Source organism: Silurus aristotelis (genome assembly GCF_946808225.1).
Source record: "Silurus aristotelis genome assembly, chromosome: 14".
Classification (NCBI taxonomy): domain Eukaryota; kingdom Metazoa; phylum Chordata; class Actinopteri; order Siluriformes; family Siluridae; genus Silurus; species Silurus aristotelis.
In genome coordinates this window covers 10124671-10139367 of record NC_139587.1, presented here as the reverse complement: position 1 = coordinate 10139367, position 14697 = coordinate 10124671, and the positions used below count along the sequence as shown (strand labels likewise).

Below are 14697 nucleotides of genomic sequence, written 5' to 3'. Positions count from 1 at the left end.
AGAAGGTAAACCAAAGGTTGTCAGTCTAATGTCAGTGACCATTTTCAGCAGGATTATGAGCCCTGCAAAAATTGTTCAGGGTTGGTTTAAGGATTATGAGAAAGAGGTCAAGGCCTAGACTTGTCCTGAATCTAAGTAATGTATATAGTCATCTATCTATCTATCTATCTATCTATCTATCTATCTATCTATCTATCTATCTATCTATCTATCTATCTATCTATCTATCTATCTATCTATCTATCTATCTATCTATCTATCTATCTATCTATCTATCCATCCATCCATCCATCCATCCATCCATCCATCCATCCATCCATCCATCCATCCATCCATCCATCTATCTTTATCATTATCTTCAAAATAGCTGTCAAAAAAAACCGAAATTTTGATTCAAAACACACTTGTACCAAATGCAATTATTTTATGTGCAGAACATAGTTAAAAATTTTAGTTTCCTCAGGAACGTATTAAGTGGCAGAACACAAGTTATTTTAGTCTCTGCCTTGCACTTTGAGCGCTTTTTTATCATAAAAATTAAAAACATACACAACAATGCCAGGGTATAAAAAAGAAACTCACTGTGGCTACTAACTCTGTACCAGAAATTAAACTTGTTTTTTGCTTGCATGGAAACGCTAAAGAATCCACAGCACTATGATTATCTATACTACCCAAATGGGGTCTAACAATTGTAAAATACTCCATAACATTTTTCCATTTATTTCATTTTATTTAATCAAACTTATTTGTTAATTTAATCAATATAATAAAAAATGTATTGGATTAATTTGATTCATTCTATTAAATCTTTTATACAATATTATTTTATATATTAAATACAATTATATATATATATATATATATATATATATATATATATATATATATATATATATATATATATATATATATATATATATATATATATATATATATATATATATACACACAATTTTATATATTATATAACCAAGCAGGCTTTTTATTTAAAATTGTTTTAAAAAATGTAAACTGTTGATGTCCACAAATGTTAATAATAATAAACTTATTAAAAAAAAAAAAAAAAAAACACAAACAGTTGTATATTTTGCGTTTCCGATTACTGTACCGAAATTTAACTAGATCATAACTAGTGTTATCTATCACTGCCTTAATCCTCCTGGGCATGGAATTCACCAAAGCTGCACAGGTTGTTTGCTGGGACCCTCTTTCACTCCTCCACATTGAAATTACTGAGCTGCTAGATGTTACACACATGCCGCTTCTCCACCTTCTGCATGAGGAAGCCCTACAGGTGCTTGATAGAGTTCAGGTCTGGAGACATACTTGGCCACTCCATCACCTTCAGCAAGGCAGTTGTCATCTTGGTGTGTTTGGGGTAATTTTTATGTTGAAAAACTGCCTTTTGCCCATCTGAGCCTTAAGTTTATCTTAGTCTCTAAGTTTATCTTAGTCTTAGCAGACCACAGAACATGGTTCTAGTAATTCATGCTCTTGGACATGTTTTCAGCACATTTACAATGTGTGGCATACAGTCTGAACACTGACAAGTGGACCTTCCACTTCTGCAAATTCTAAAGCAATGCTGGCAGCACTCATAAGTCTGTTTTTTCAGCTTCTTTGATCAACCATTGCAAGTATTGTTCCGAGTGGAACCCGACTTGGAAAACCTTTGTATGACCCTGGCCACTGTACTGTAACTTAGTTCCAGGGTGTTAACGATCTACTTATAGCCGTATAGCCTTTAAAGTCCTCAAAGGCTTCTTTGCCATGAGATGCCATGTTGAACATCCCGTGGTCAGCATGAGAGAATTGTACTTAAAGCACCGAATTTGAACAGTTTTAATACAAGATACACAAATTTGTTTGGTCCTGTCAAGCAGACAAAAACATGAACATGATGAATAGGACATGTGGCTTTGCATGGATAAGTGACGTACAGCTGTTATCATTTAGGCTGTACTCACATTTGTTGGCAGCTATTTTGACAATAATGGCTGTATATTGAGTTATTTTTAGAGGATCTATACTCTTTCAGTAAATCTATACTCTCTGCACATTGACTACATTAAAGATTTTCCAATTTTAATTTCTATAGTATTTTTCCTTAAGAATATATTCTAAAATGGTTTCTGAAATGCAAGGGGGTGTATAATTTATACTTTATACTCTCTCTCTCTCTCTCTCTCTCTCTCTCTCTCTCTCTCTCTCTCTCTCTCTCTCTCTCTCTCTCTCTCTTCTCTGTATATATATACCGAGAGAAAGAGAGAGAGTTTAAAAATATGTAATAATATAACACTGTTATGTAAAAAGCACTATTCACAAAAAGCTCCAACGGACGCTTCACTATAAACATTAACTTTTACATGAGGGTAGAAATAAAAGCATTTCCTACTGTAGATCTAATGTCAGTGCTGATTCCTATGGGAATACATTATGGGATATTCCATTAGATTCAGCTAGGCTGTATGCATGCTCCCCCACTCATATCCTGCTGGGTCCTGCTATAATGAACCTATCCTCTCCTTTTTCCATTGGGAGTCAGGTATGGAGAGAAGGTGATGAGGACTGGAGTGAAAAAAAAGTGCACCCCAGATGTAATTGCACAATTAGAATCCACCTCGCCCCAAGGCCAGGTCACCTGAAGGTTAATCAAAGGAAACAGGTCTTAAAATGCATCTTGCACAGTCAATTTTGGTCTATGAATAGTTTCCATATTTTTAGATTGTTTTTGGGCAAGTTTATTTATTTTCTAAATGCAATTGTTTTCAACCTTTTTTTTTTTTTTTTTTTTCATAGCATTTATTTAGTCTATAAATATAAAAATTACAATAGAAAGAAATTTCTTTAACCAGAATTTAATCAGACATAAAAAGTCGTTTATCTTATATAATGTATTAAGGTTAGCTAAAGGACAAACTTTTGGACAGCCAAATTCATGGGAGTCACATTTACAGGACCCTAGACTGAGCTAAAATTTGTATCATGTTTCTTTAGAACATCTTGATAAGTGGAAAACAATCAAAAAATCACAGAAGATACACATGCAAACACAAAGAATGCAAGTTCATTACTAAACCAGACAGCATCCTTTTATTTAAAACTTGTTTCTCACAAAGTTCTCACATAAAAGAAAATGTCAAAGTATATAGGTAAAATAGGTATAGGTAATAGCTAAATATAAAACACTCTTTTACAGTTTTATATGCATTGATGTAGATGTTTTCCATACATTACATTTTAGTTTTAGGGAAGATTTTCTATTATACCTAATGTCCAGTACTTTGGATTACAAAAGAAAAGTTTTTTGGTGATAGAGATTGCATTGGACCCAAGATACACTGTATATTTATTTCATTTATTTTTTTTCACTTATCCTTCGAAAGTGATATTGAGAGTAAGATATGTTATGTGAACTAATAAATAACAATGACAGTAGCAGTGGTAGCAATAATAATAATAATAATAATAATAATAATAATAATAATAATAATAATAATAATGATAAAAAAAACTTTGTATGCTCTGTATGTTTAGTAGATTTGCATGTTTTTGCAAGTAGCATAATAATCAGCACTTATCACTCAACTTTAGAATATGGTCTGCAATTATGTACATATTATTTTTATTATATTATATTTTCTAATTATATACAAGTGTACATATTTCACTTAATCAGAAGAATTTAATTGGCTTAAATCTAATGTCTGTAATAGTCACTAATCCATTAATCTCTTTTGAACGGGTTTAAGATATCCTTTACGGATATTCGAGATTTAATCCTTCATGGAGAACCAATAAAAGTTGTTACAGATCAGTGACATGTTGCAGTGAGATTTGGTTTATCTAGGTTTTGCTCAGGCAGTGTGTCATGCGTCATCACTGGCTTGGTGTAAGCCAGACTCTGGGGGGTGGCAGAGGTAGGCTGTTTTAAGGTATGATATGCTTGGAGTAGTGCGCTGGCATTCTGCCAGGCTGGCGGCCACAGGGTACAGACACACTGGCCTTGTGCCAGTCCTCTGGGAGCAGTGCCCAGGCAATGGCACACTGTCACACTGTCACACTGTGTCCGTTTTAGCACACCCGGATATTCAGAGAGTGGGCTGGACTGACTAACGTTATTAAAACCTCTTTTAAAAACAATTCTTAAGGAATGTCATATCTTCAGTGTTATTTCTCCAGGACTGTCAACAAAATATTGGTTCGTCTTGTTATAATTTTACTATTTAAATCAAGTTTGGAACATTAATTAGTAAACACAAAATGGGCTTTGTTAAAAATGCATTTACTTTCTCTTTCCTTTGTCTTACATTGAATCACATTTGCATTAGTGAACTCACTAAAGTATCCTCTGCTTCACCTGTTTATGAAATCTTAATTTATATTTCACATGTCACATGTAAATAGTTTTGTCCAGAAAAACTGTTTAACAAATCTTTTTTTTTTTGCGTGGTTGTTTCCAGCTTACATCTTAACATATGTAGTTTTGAGTATGTTCTCTATTATGATTTTTATTCCTCTCAGTTCTGGAGGTAGGCGGCTATAGACACTGGCTAACAACGGCCAGTTTTTTTTTTTTTTTGTCAGTAAGTTGAAGTGGGCGTCTCTTGTGGTATTGCTGGCTACGTTTTGGTGCTCCATGCCCTGCCGGTTACATTTTGCTGGATAACTGATCCTTTCCCTTGATCCCCCCACGGGACTTGCACATTAGTATTCTGCTCGGGGTCTCTTAGCATAATAGCTTTAAAGCCAGACTCTGACCCTGTTGTCATGGATGCAGTACAATGCAAACACACACACACACACACACACACACACACACACACACACACACACACACACACACACACACACACACACACACACACACACACACACACAGAAGCAGCAGTTGCAGTTGCAGTAAGCGGCTGCTTGCTTACAACTATGTCCTGCATGTTAGGAAGAGGATGGCTCACAGGATCTCAGTGTGTATTTGTTGTACATACGATTTCAAGATCTTTATATTATAATGCTAACATTAATTGCTTTGCCTTTGCGTGGGTGTGTTTTTCTACTGCATGAGCCAAAGCCTTGGCTTAAATAAAAAATGTCAATCACTGACATAAGGGCAAAGATGAAAAAAATAAATATTGAAATTCCTCCCACACACACTGAGTGAGCAAGATGATATTTGTCCTTCAACTGTACTAATCAACATCCTGGTTTCACCCAATTTTTTGTCCTCAGTGGATGAACTGGAATCATTTCACTAGATTTTTTTCTTGTAGTATTCAAGCCTTTAGGTTAAAAATTAGTTGAAACAAACAATCCACTACATTACTGGTTTTTATTTAATTATTTTTTTTTTAACATCTATTCAGTTTGCATTTGCTATCCTACACTGTGGCTTCAGATTTTAACCAGGGCAACACCTGATTCTGCCTGTTTAATCAATTGTTCTTGGACTTCAAACAACTATTAGGTGTGACTCATGATTGGTAAAATTAAAACAATCTTTGCAGATAAGAATAGACACCCCTGATTTACACTGATTGTATCTCATTTGTTTGACATTAAGAATAACTTTATAGATCATAGTAAGTTTATATTTTACATTTCAAATGAAATGAAATTAACAGTAAGGCCAAATAATGGTATAAATCGAAAAAAGATGAAAAAGGAGCTCAGCAATTTTACATGGAGGACAATTTTGTCACTAGAATGTTTAGTAGCCTGATGGCACAGTCCCATCCTATGTAATTAGCGTTGTTTCAACAATAGAAAAAAATATTCTCTACTGTCTAGATATTTCATTACCCCCATCTTCCAGTTGCGATGAACTGTGTAAATTTAAAGCTATGATGGCTCTACATGTATGAAGAGACTTGAAAATGTGTTGAAAATTGGATGCTTCTTGCAGCTCTCTTTCTCTCATATTAATTACCTCCTTCAACCTGTGTGTCTGTCCCAAACTTACATTGATCTGTCAGCCAACAGCATCTGTAGGTGATGCTAATGTTAATGAGCAGCAGCAGTAGTGTGAGAAACATAGCTGCACGAAGTCTGCAGATTTCATTATTTGATCAGTATTGCAGCAGGCACGTCTGACCTGTGTGGATTTGCCAGGCGTAATTTGTCTGATGGTGCTGCTGCTGCTGCTTCTCTCACTCATTCTCTCTTCCCCTCTCTCTTTCTCAGTCTATCACTTTGCTTGGCTTTGCTCTCTTGCCAAAATCTCCCTCTTCCTCTCACACTTCACTCACTCGCAACTCTTTTGCACCAACTCCTCTCTTTCCCTGTGTCTCCCTCTCTCTCTTTCTCCCTGGCTGTGAGAAAAAGGAGGGAGCATGGTGAAAAGGGAGATTGTGTGGAGCTGGGGTGCTGAAGATGTCAGCTGTCTCGGGGCTCAAGGGCGTCCAGAACAAAGGCGCTTTTCACCCCCTCTGAAATGTCCCTGGGCCCGGGCTCCCTTGTGCCATTCAGCCCCAGCTCTCAGCACCAAAAAATCATACCCCATTCAGGCCTGCAAATCAATTTCCTGATAAGCAGAGGGAGGATGAGGAGGTGGAGGAGGAGAAGAAGAAGGGGTGGTAGAAGGGGGCAGCGGTGGGGTGCGTAAGGCTTCGGTTAATTGGGGAGCAGTGAGCAGATTGGGGATTTGAGGCTGTCTTTGTGTGCATTTGTCAAATGACTGAATCGGGCAATGCTAGGAGTGGCAAGTGACAGTGGCCAGATAACCAGTCAAAGGGCCAGAATAATACAGGAAGACGCCCTGTGGAAAAAAAATCCACACATCCAAAATGGACTGCCTGATTCTCTCAGAAACCTCACAGGAAGGACCCAGAATCTAAAAGAAGGGTTGTTCCTAAATACTATAAAAGGGGCATAGCCTTAGACTGGCTTTTTTTTTCTATTTCAACTTATTTTCTACTGTTATGTGAGATGACCTGGATGTTCCTGGACAAAGAGTGAGTTAGTGGATAATTGGCATGCAGAGTTGAGATGACCAGATTGTGATTGTAAGAGTGACTGATGGTGTGTGTTTGTAATGCAGGAAGCATGTATGTATGAGAAAAGATAAGATGTAGAATGAAAAAAAAGAGCAAAATAAAAACGTGTGCTTCATGTTTGCTAGTCGAAAAAATCCCTTGGTGTTACAATATAAATTACAATTTGTGCACGCAAACGCGGCACAAGACTACGGGGCCTGAGATTAAAATTCAATTTGTTATCGGCCAATAACAGAGTCTCTGTGAGCGCTTGCAGCCTTTTCTACAATCAGGTGCCACAGACTGAGCAAAGTATTTTGTGCATAGATAATCTCACTGGTAACAAACAGTCTGGAAGCTTGCCTCTCATCTGCCCTACAATATGAATTACTGTCATTTAGGCATCTGATTGATATGAGAAAGTGCATATCGAATTTGCATTTTAGATTGGAAGGTAGAGAAAGGTTAGCTTAGAGATTGTTGTACAGTAATATTTATTGTGTTGCAATTTGTATTTATGTTTGGTCTTTGTCATTAAAGTGATATACCATATATACATATATATATATATATATATATATATATATATATATATATATATATATATATATATATATATATATATATATATATTCCAGATAAGAATTAATATTCAGTGGTTTAGTTGATTGAAGATATGACTTGTCAAGTTCATGGTCAGGATAAGGGTTGTTGTGTCTTTTTCGGTCGGTGTGTTTGCAATGGGTTATAGGGTGTTGGCACAGGACAGCAGCTGGGAGTTAAGCTCAGTTGGAGAGAGAAAGAGAGAGAAAGAGAGAGATAGAGGACCCTGGCTTGCTTCCCCAGCTTGAGCGCAGAGAGCACAGTCAAGCATAGTAAACAGGATCCACCTTTCTGCTTGGCTAATTTTCCCTATTAAAACAGCACAGCAGGAGACCCAGCAGGGGAGGGGGGCTGAAACAAGGCTTATTTTTTTTAAAGTGTGTCTGTATATCTGTCAGTCTGCCTGTCTGTCTATTTGTCTGAAAGGAAGGATTTTGTCTAGTGGTTTGATCTAGATGTCTGGTGATATAAATTTCCCAATCTCACTTGTACAGCATTTGGAGCATCCCTTTTGTTGTGCACTATTCGATTTTATTTTATCTGTGATATTTGTGTCTTTCATTTGTTTGCAGTATATTCTTTTCCCTACTGACTAATTTAATCAAATTCCAATTCCTCTCTGAACTGTGCCATAACTTAATCCCTGCTCCAATCTTTCTGACAAGAAAATCCAGCTCCTTAATGCATGCACACTCTCCTGTTTCTCTCAAAGGTTTTCTCTCTCTCTCTCTCTCTCTCTCTCTCTCTCTCTCTCTCTCTCTCTCTCTCTCTCTCTCTCTCTCTCTCACACACACACACACACACACACACACACACACACACACACACACACACACACACACACACACACACACACACACACACACACACACACACAAATTCTCTTTTGCCTTCCCCTCTTCCTCCACTGCTTACGGCTTTCTGGTTACCTGAGCATAACTCCTCCCTTTATTCCCTTACCATCTGATCACCACATCTTTCTCTCTCTTGTTCTGTTGTCAGCTGTTGCATATATATTGCTTGAGTATGCGGCTTTACTAGCAAGGCCGCTCTAAAAAGAGCTGCAATCATTCCTCGCACTATAAAAAAAGACATCTGTTTTAGGAACTGGTCTGAATGTACAGAACATGAGTCTGCTTGAATATTTGTTGGTTGGTAGAAGACCTTTTGTGTCATATAAGAGTTTTAGTTAAAATCACGAACTGCTTCCTCAAAGCAAAAATGATCATGAATGGTTCTGTTAGCTGACAGAACCATGACAGAAACAAAAGCTTATATGTAGGCAGATGCAAAAAAAAAAAAAAAAAGAAAAATACTAATGATAAATGAGAATGTGCTACTTTTAGACACATTACAAAGCAGTCTGAATTAAATTAAAACTAGCAAATATTACCAGACTAATTCATTCATTTATCATCAGTAACTGATTTATACTGGGAAACTTGGGCTAGGTTGAACACCACATGCTGGTTATGTTGCCATTCCATAGTAGGGCACCATGCACGCACACACAAACACACACAAACACACACACACACACACACACACACACACACACACACACACACACACACACACACACACACACACACACACACTGTAAGGCAATCTAGAGCAACCAAATCCACCATGCTTTTAAGAGATTGTAGGAAAACAAAAAACATGTCAGAAATCCTGACACTGTTAAAATGCAAGTTTAAAGAAACAGTAACATGAGCTTTGGATCCATGGACATTTGAGCTGTGGCATGGCATTATTGCCCTCTACATTACCAAGCTGCCCTGTCAGATTTATTGAAATTTTTAAGTGCTACAAAAACAAGTACAGTGGAACCTCGGAGCTCGCGAGGGTTAGGGACCAAGACCGGTCGCTAATTTTCGTGACCTTTTGATACGCCCCTTCCAACCCAGTAAAAACCCAAAGAACACTATACGAAATCGATTTAAATGAGTAAATAACACTATTTCACTCCGTAACACTTACTTATTAGACAATTTTAAAGAGATAAACCTTGATTAGAAATGTTAAAACTAGCGTTTTGAGCAGCTTGCGGTTGCTCACGAGCCGATCTGAATGAGAGTCGCCGGTCGGAATGAAAGTCGCGAGCATGCAAGGTCGCGAGCGCTGAGGCCGCGAGCTCCGAGGTTCCACTTTACGGTCATGCGTGGAGAAGTTAGCTAGTTAAATAATATTGTGAATGTTATGAATTCCTATGTAGATAATATTACCAGTTTCTTTACTTATCATGGTCATGGTCAATATTGATCATGGTTGCCATTTCCTACTTTATTGTCATGCAATTCCATCTCAACTGCAGTTAATTGGTTAATTAACCAACTATTTAGAGAGCAAACCGTTGGCTGGAATATTATCTATCATGGAATTGCCATTCTCAAGACCTAAATTGCATTAAACTCTTTTGGACAAACTGGATCGCAAGGTCAGAATGTAATACATAACTAGCAAAGAACATATTTGGCAAGAAGTATTTCAGCTGAGTGTTTAGAGAAACTTACTTTATGGAAATAATAGAAAATTATGAACAAGAGGAACATGCATGTGTCTCTGCATGGCTGTGCATGCTAACTAGACATCAGAGCAATATTTGGATGGATTACATGGCATACATGAGAAAGGACTAAAATGTCTGTGCAGTTGTATACTGTAGTCATAACAGAACAGGAATATAAAAAATACAAACAACTGTCTGTAATGTGTACACTATCCTGCAATTTCAGTGTAAAATCTCTCCCTGTTGTTAGCAGAGTTGTGCTAAAAAAAAAAAACCCGTCAAAGTAGCAGTAAGATAAAATATGTGGCTAAAAGTTCAGGGTGAACCATTTCCAAAGCACCACAATAAGCACTGACACTAATTAAATAATATAGTGCACAAGATAATGCTCTGATTTTAAATTGTAGCTGTATTGTAATGGTCAATTATTGAATGAACATTATAGGGTGTAGATGGATGATGTACATGTAAACTGTCTTGATTATTCTAGGAAAGTGTTTGGGAGGCAGCCGAATATTGAGCAGTCTGACTGGCTCAGTGAAGAAACTGTTACAGAGCCTAGTGATGGTTTCAGCACAGACAGCACAGACATCAGGAAGGTAAAGAATAGCTGGAAAGGGTAAAAGCTGTCTTATGAAATTCTGAAGTGCCTAGTGGATAGTTGAAGATATTAATAGTGACGGAGAAACCCCAATGATCTCAGCTTTTCCCACAATCTGCTACAGATTCCTAAAGTCTGGGACAACTGCTCAGGAAGTTCTGAAATAGTCCTCCTGTAAAAAAAATGGTCAGGATTGAAAAAGGGCAGTTTGCTATCTTTACTATCAATTTGGTGAGAAGTGTCTAAGTGATATCCTCTGTAATGTTAACAAAAAAGGAGCACAATCATGAATCACCAAAGTACAGTGCACACAGCCCTGGGGAGCATCAATGTTCAATGTGGTGGTGATGGATTTGGTATTTCAGATCCTAATGAGCTGAAGTCTCTGAAATAAAGATTTATTCATATAATTCACTATGGATACTTATGTTGGATTTTAAGATGAAATCACGCTGGCTTCTAGTCGTGTTCAAAAGAAGCAATCTTTGACACATCGATTTAGTAAACAGAATATGTTTTTTGGGTTGTTATCAAGTTTTTTATACACATACTTTTAGTACAGAAGGGACACTGCATTGCTAAATTTATAATAAACACAATTTTGGAAAAGTAGTATGCTATAACCTTTAATACAGCAGGATTATGTGAATAATATTTTTTATGAACCACCACATAGATATGATTTAATATAATCCCACACTGCAGAGCATGAAGGCATCGTTGTTTTTCTCCTTTAAAACTCTGGTTTAAAGATTTTCTCAGATGATGGATATGTGCTAAAGTGACTTAAAAATCTCATTTATGAAGAGTAGTGAAGACACAAAGCTAGGCAAAATTGCAAGCAGTACATTTTCTTGCATTGCGAACATACAATGCATGCGCTCACACAGACACAGACTTACACACACATATACACACCTTTGACTAATGAAGGAGAAAAAATACATGACATAACCACAAACTGCCTGGTACTTTCTGGCTTACACTGCAATAAAAAAGAAAAAAAAAACCCAAGAGAAATAAATAAAGAAATGTGCCTAATCTGTTTTTAAATAAAGCTAACTTTTTGCAATCAATCCTGTACTTTGAAGGCTGTCAGTGATATATGACTTGTGTGCTTGTGCGCACCTCTTGGGTTGCTGCATCGCTTTTCATCCCACCAGCTGAGCAGAATACTAATCGGGGGATAGAATTTATGTCGCGGCGTTATCGGAGCCCAGGTCTCTGGAGAACCTATGGAACACTGGCCTTGTGTGGCAGGTTGGGGGTGGGATTGTGTGTGTGTGTGTGTGTGTGTGTGTGTGTGTGTGTGTGTGTGTGTGTGTGTGTGTGTGTGTGTGTAGTGGGGCCTGGTGGATTACCCATGCAGTTGCACAATCAGAGGGATTGCAGGGATTACATTTAATAATTTATTTACATGGTGGGAGAATCTGTCAGTTGTATGCACAGCTTAAGGAGGGCTTGCACAGCTGAGGCTCTTTAATGCGCAAAGGCTGCTGAAGTCACGTAACACCGCCTCGTATCCAACTGTTTATTGTCGATTTGGCTATGGTTTGTTGAATTGATTCTTAAGTGCAGTATAAGAGTGATTATACCTATCTTTAGTGGAATAGAATTGTAGTTTGTATTTTCTAAGAGGAAGTTTCTGATACAAAATGAATCTTCACATTTAAAGCCAATGATATGTCCTGGTCTGGGTTTCTTGGTGCATATGAAAGATCACATAATTACATAGTTGTACGGTTTTATGCTCTGTAGTTACTAATACACAAGGGATTTTGTCAAAACACTGCAATGATTTAATTTAACAAGAAATAGAATGATTTATTAACTATACATAAATTGCACAGGGGAAATATATAGATACAGTGAAACTTTACAATTATCTCAAATTAAACATTTTTAATTTCAAAAATAAAATCAGGCGTTAGTTTTAGTAAATCTTATTTGATTGTTTCATATCATAACAAGCACACTACATTTTTTTTACTTATATTTGAAAAGGCAACAGCAATTTAATCAATTGCTAATATACAGTCAGGGCTTCATTAGAGATGAACGGTGAAGTGTGTGGTCATTCTCTGCTACACAAGGTCAGCCAATCAATAATTCAAGTGCATGTAAACTAGGCATGACCAGTACATTCTGGAAAATAAAAACACAAGCATTGCACGAAAGCACATATACAGTCAGAGCACTACGCATCAAGAAAGAACAAAGATGCACATTAACTCTTTTAAGCATTAAAGAAACACACACAATGATATATTATGGCAGCACACACATATTTTAATGATGATGACACACGGAATTGGAGCAGCACCCCAATTCTGACCTCAAATCACATTCATTACTCCTATGTAATTCTATCAAATATAATATAATTTTAAATATCCATACTTTTATCTACTTATATTTGATATTTTAAACCAGCATTGTAGCACTGCACCATAGCCTTAAACGATAGTTAAATTATACAGCCTCATTTATAAGATCTTGAGCACCCAGATGAGGATGGGTTCCCTCTTAAGTCTGGTCCCTCTCACGGTTTCTTCCTTATGCCGTCTTGGAGTTTTTCCTTGCCAAGTCGCCTGAACACTCCTTGAGAAGGCATAAGGAAGAAACATTGAGAGGCTTGCTCATTAGGGACAAAATGTACAATTATAAAGAACAATCTTATTCATTTTTTTTTACCACAATATCTGTGTAAAGCTGCTTCGAAACAATGTCCATTGTTAAAAGTGCTATCTAAATAAAAATGAATTGAATTCAATTTCACTTGACAACTCCGAGCCGGTTATATTTTTCCTTTTATACTATTCAAAAGTGCTCACTTTCCTTTACATTGTTAAATGACAAATGGATCAATAATGTTCATTCATTCATCTTCACTTACAGCATTATCCTCATCAAGCTTAAGGTGGATCAGGAGCCTATAATATAAACTCTGGACACAGGGCAAAAATACACCCTAAGTAGAATTCCAGTTTATCGCAATGAACCAATGGACCACACATTTTCTTAACTAAAGCCTAACTAATGGTCCAGTAAAAATGTTTACATGGCTAACATTGCTAATATGATGTGCTTCATTTGAATTATAATTAAAATTTACTGAGTTAAACTGAACCGCTATATGTTTATCATTATGCAATTGAAATGTACAATTTAATTCAAACCATAGACTGTAAAGACCCTACATCCAACACATGGTGCAGAACTGTTTTCTTATAAAACTATAATGTTTTTCCCCACTATGTTTACTGTCATAGTTACTGTGTACATGTCTTATTTCTTACTTTGTACTGCTGTGCCTTGGAATAATAAAATGTATTAAAGAGTTACATTGTATTAAGTGTTATACTGTATATAAAATAATCAGTATTATTTGAAATGATTTCAAGGTATGTCAACCAATGTTAAGAAAGTTACCATTTGAGACGTATGTGGTTTTCTTACAACATTGGTGTATAACCCTTTGACCTCAGAGATGTGTTGTGACTGGAGAGGATTGAGATTAATTAGTTCCAGGTTTGCTGGCTGTTTGAGTACATCAGATGTTTTTCTTGTATTTCCATGTTCTGAATTTTAATAACTGTATTTTCTGTGACCTATGTAAACATAAAGTTAATATTTTCCCAATGTTTTAAAAATGTAACCTGCTTTTTAATTTTTTTTTTTTAACTCCAAGGCCAATAAAGAACTAAAAATGATTACTTGGATTTACTGCATACTTAATTAAATTTAATAAGAAGTAGCATCAATTTCAAAACTGTATCATTTAATTATGTGCATAGTCATTATACTCATCCCTAAAGGTTTTACTGTGTGCTGTGTCCAACAGATGTAATCATGGCATATTATAAGCATCAATGATGCTAGTAATTGCTTCATCCTAAAGACAAAAAATAACTTTAGTTTATTATCAATTCTTAATGTTTAGGTTTTTTTTTTTTTTTTTTTTAGGTATTTTTATATTAAGGAAGCACAATAATTTTGTAATGCCT

The 14697-nt window shown here is 36.3% G+C and overlaps 1 long non-coding RNA gene across 1 annotated transcript; it reads left to right on the top strand.

Moving 5' to 3' along the window:
- The first annotated feature begins 4080 nt into the window (after positions 1-4080).
- On the top strand, positions 4081-14322 carry LOC310736734. The gene is made up of 3 exons (XR_014536638.1): positions 4081-4204; positions 10580-10688; positions 13589-14322. It is a non-coding gene; the product is annotated as an uncharacterized lncRNA (long non-coding RNA).
- The last annotated feature ends 375 nt before the right edge of the window (positions 14323-14697 follow it).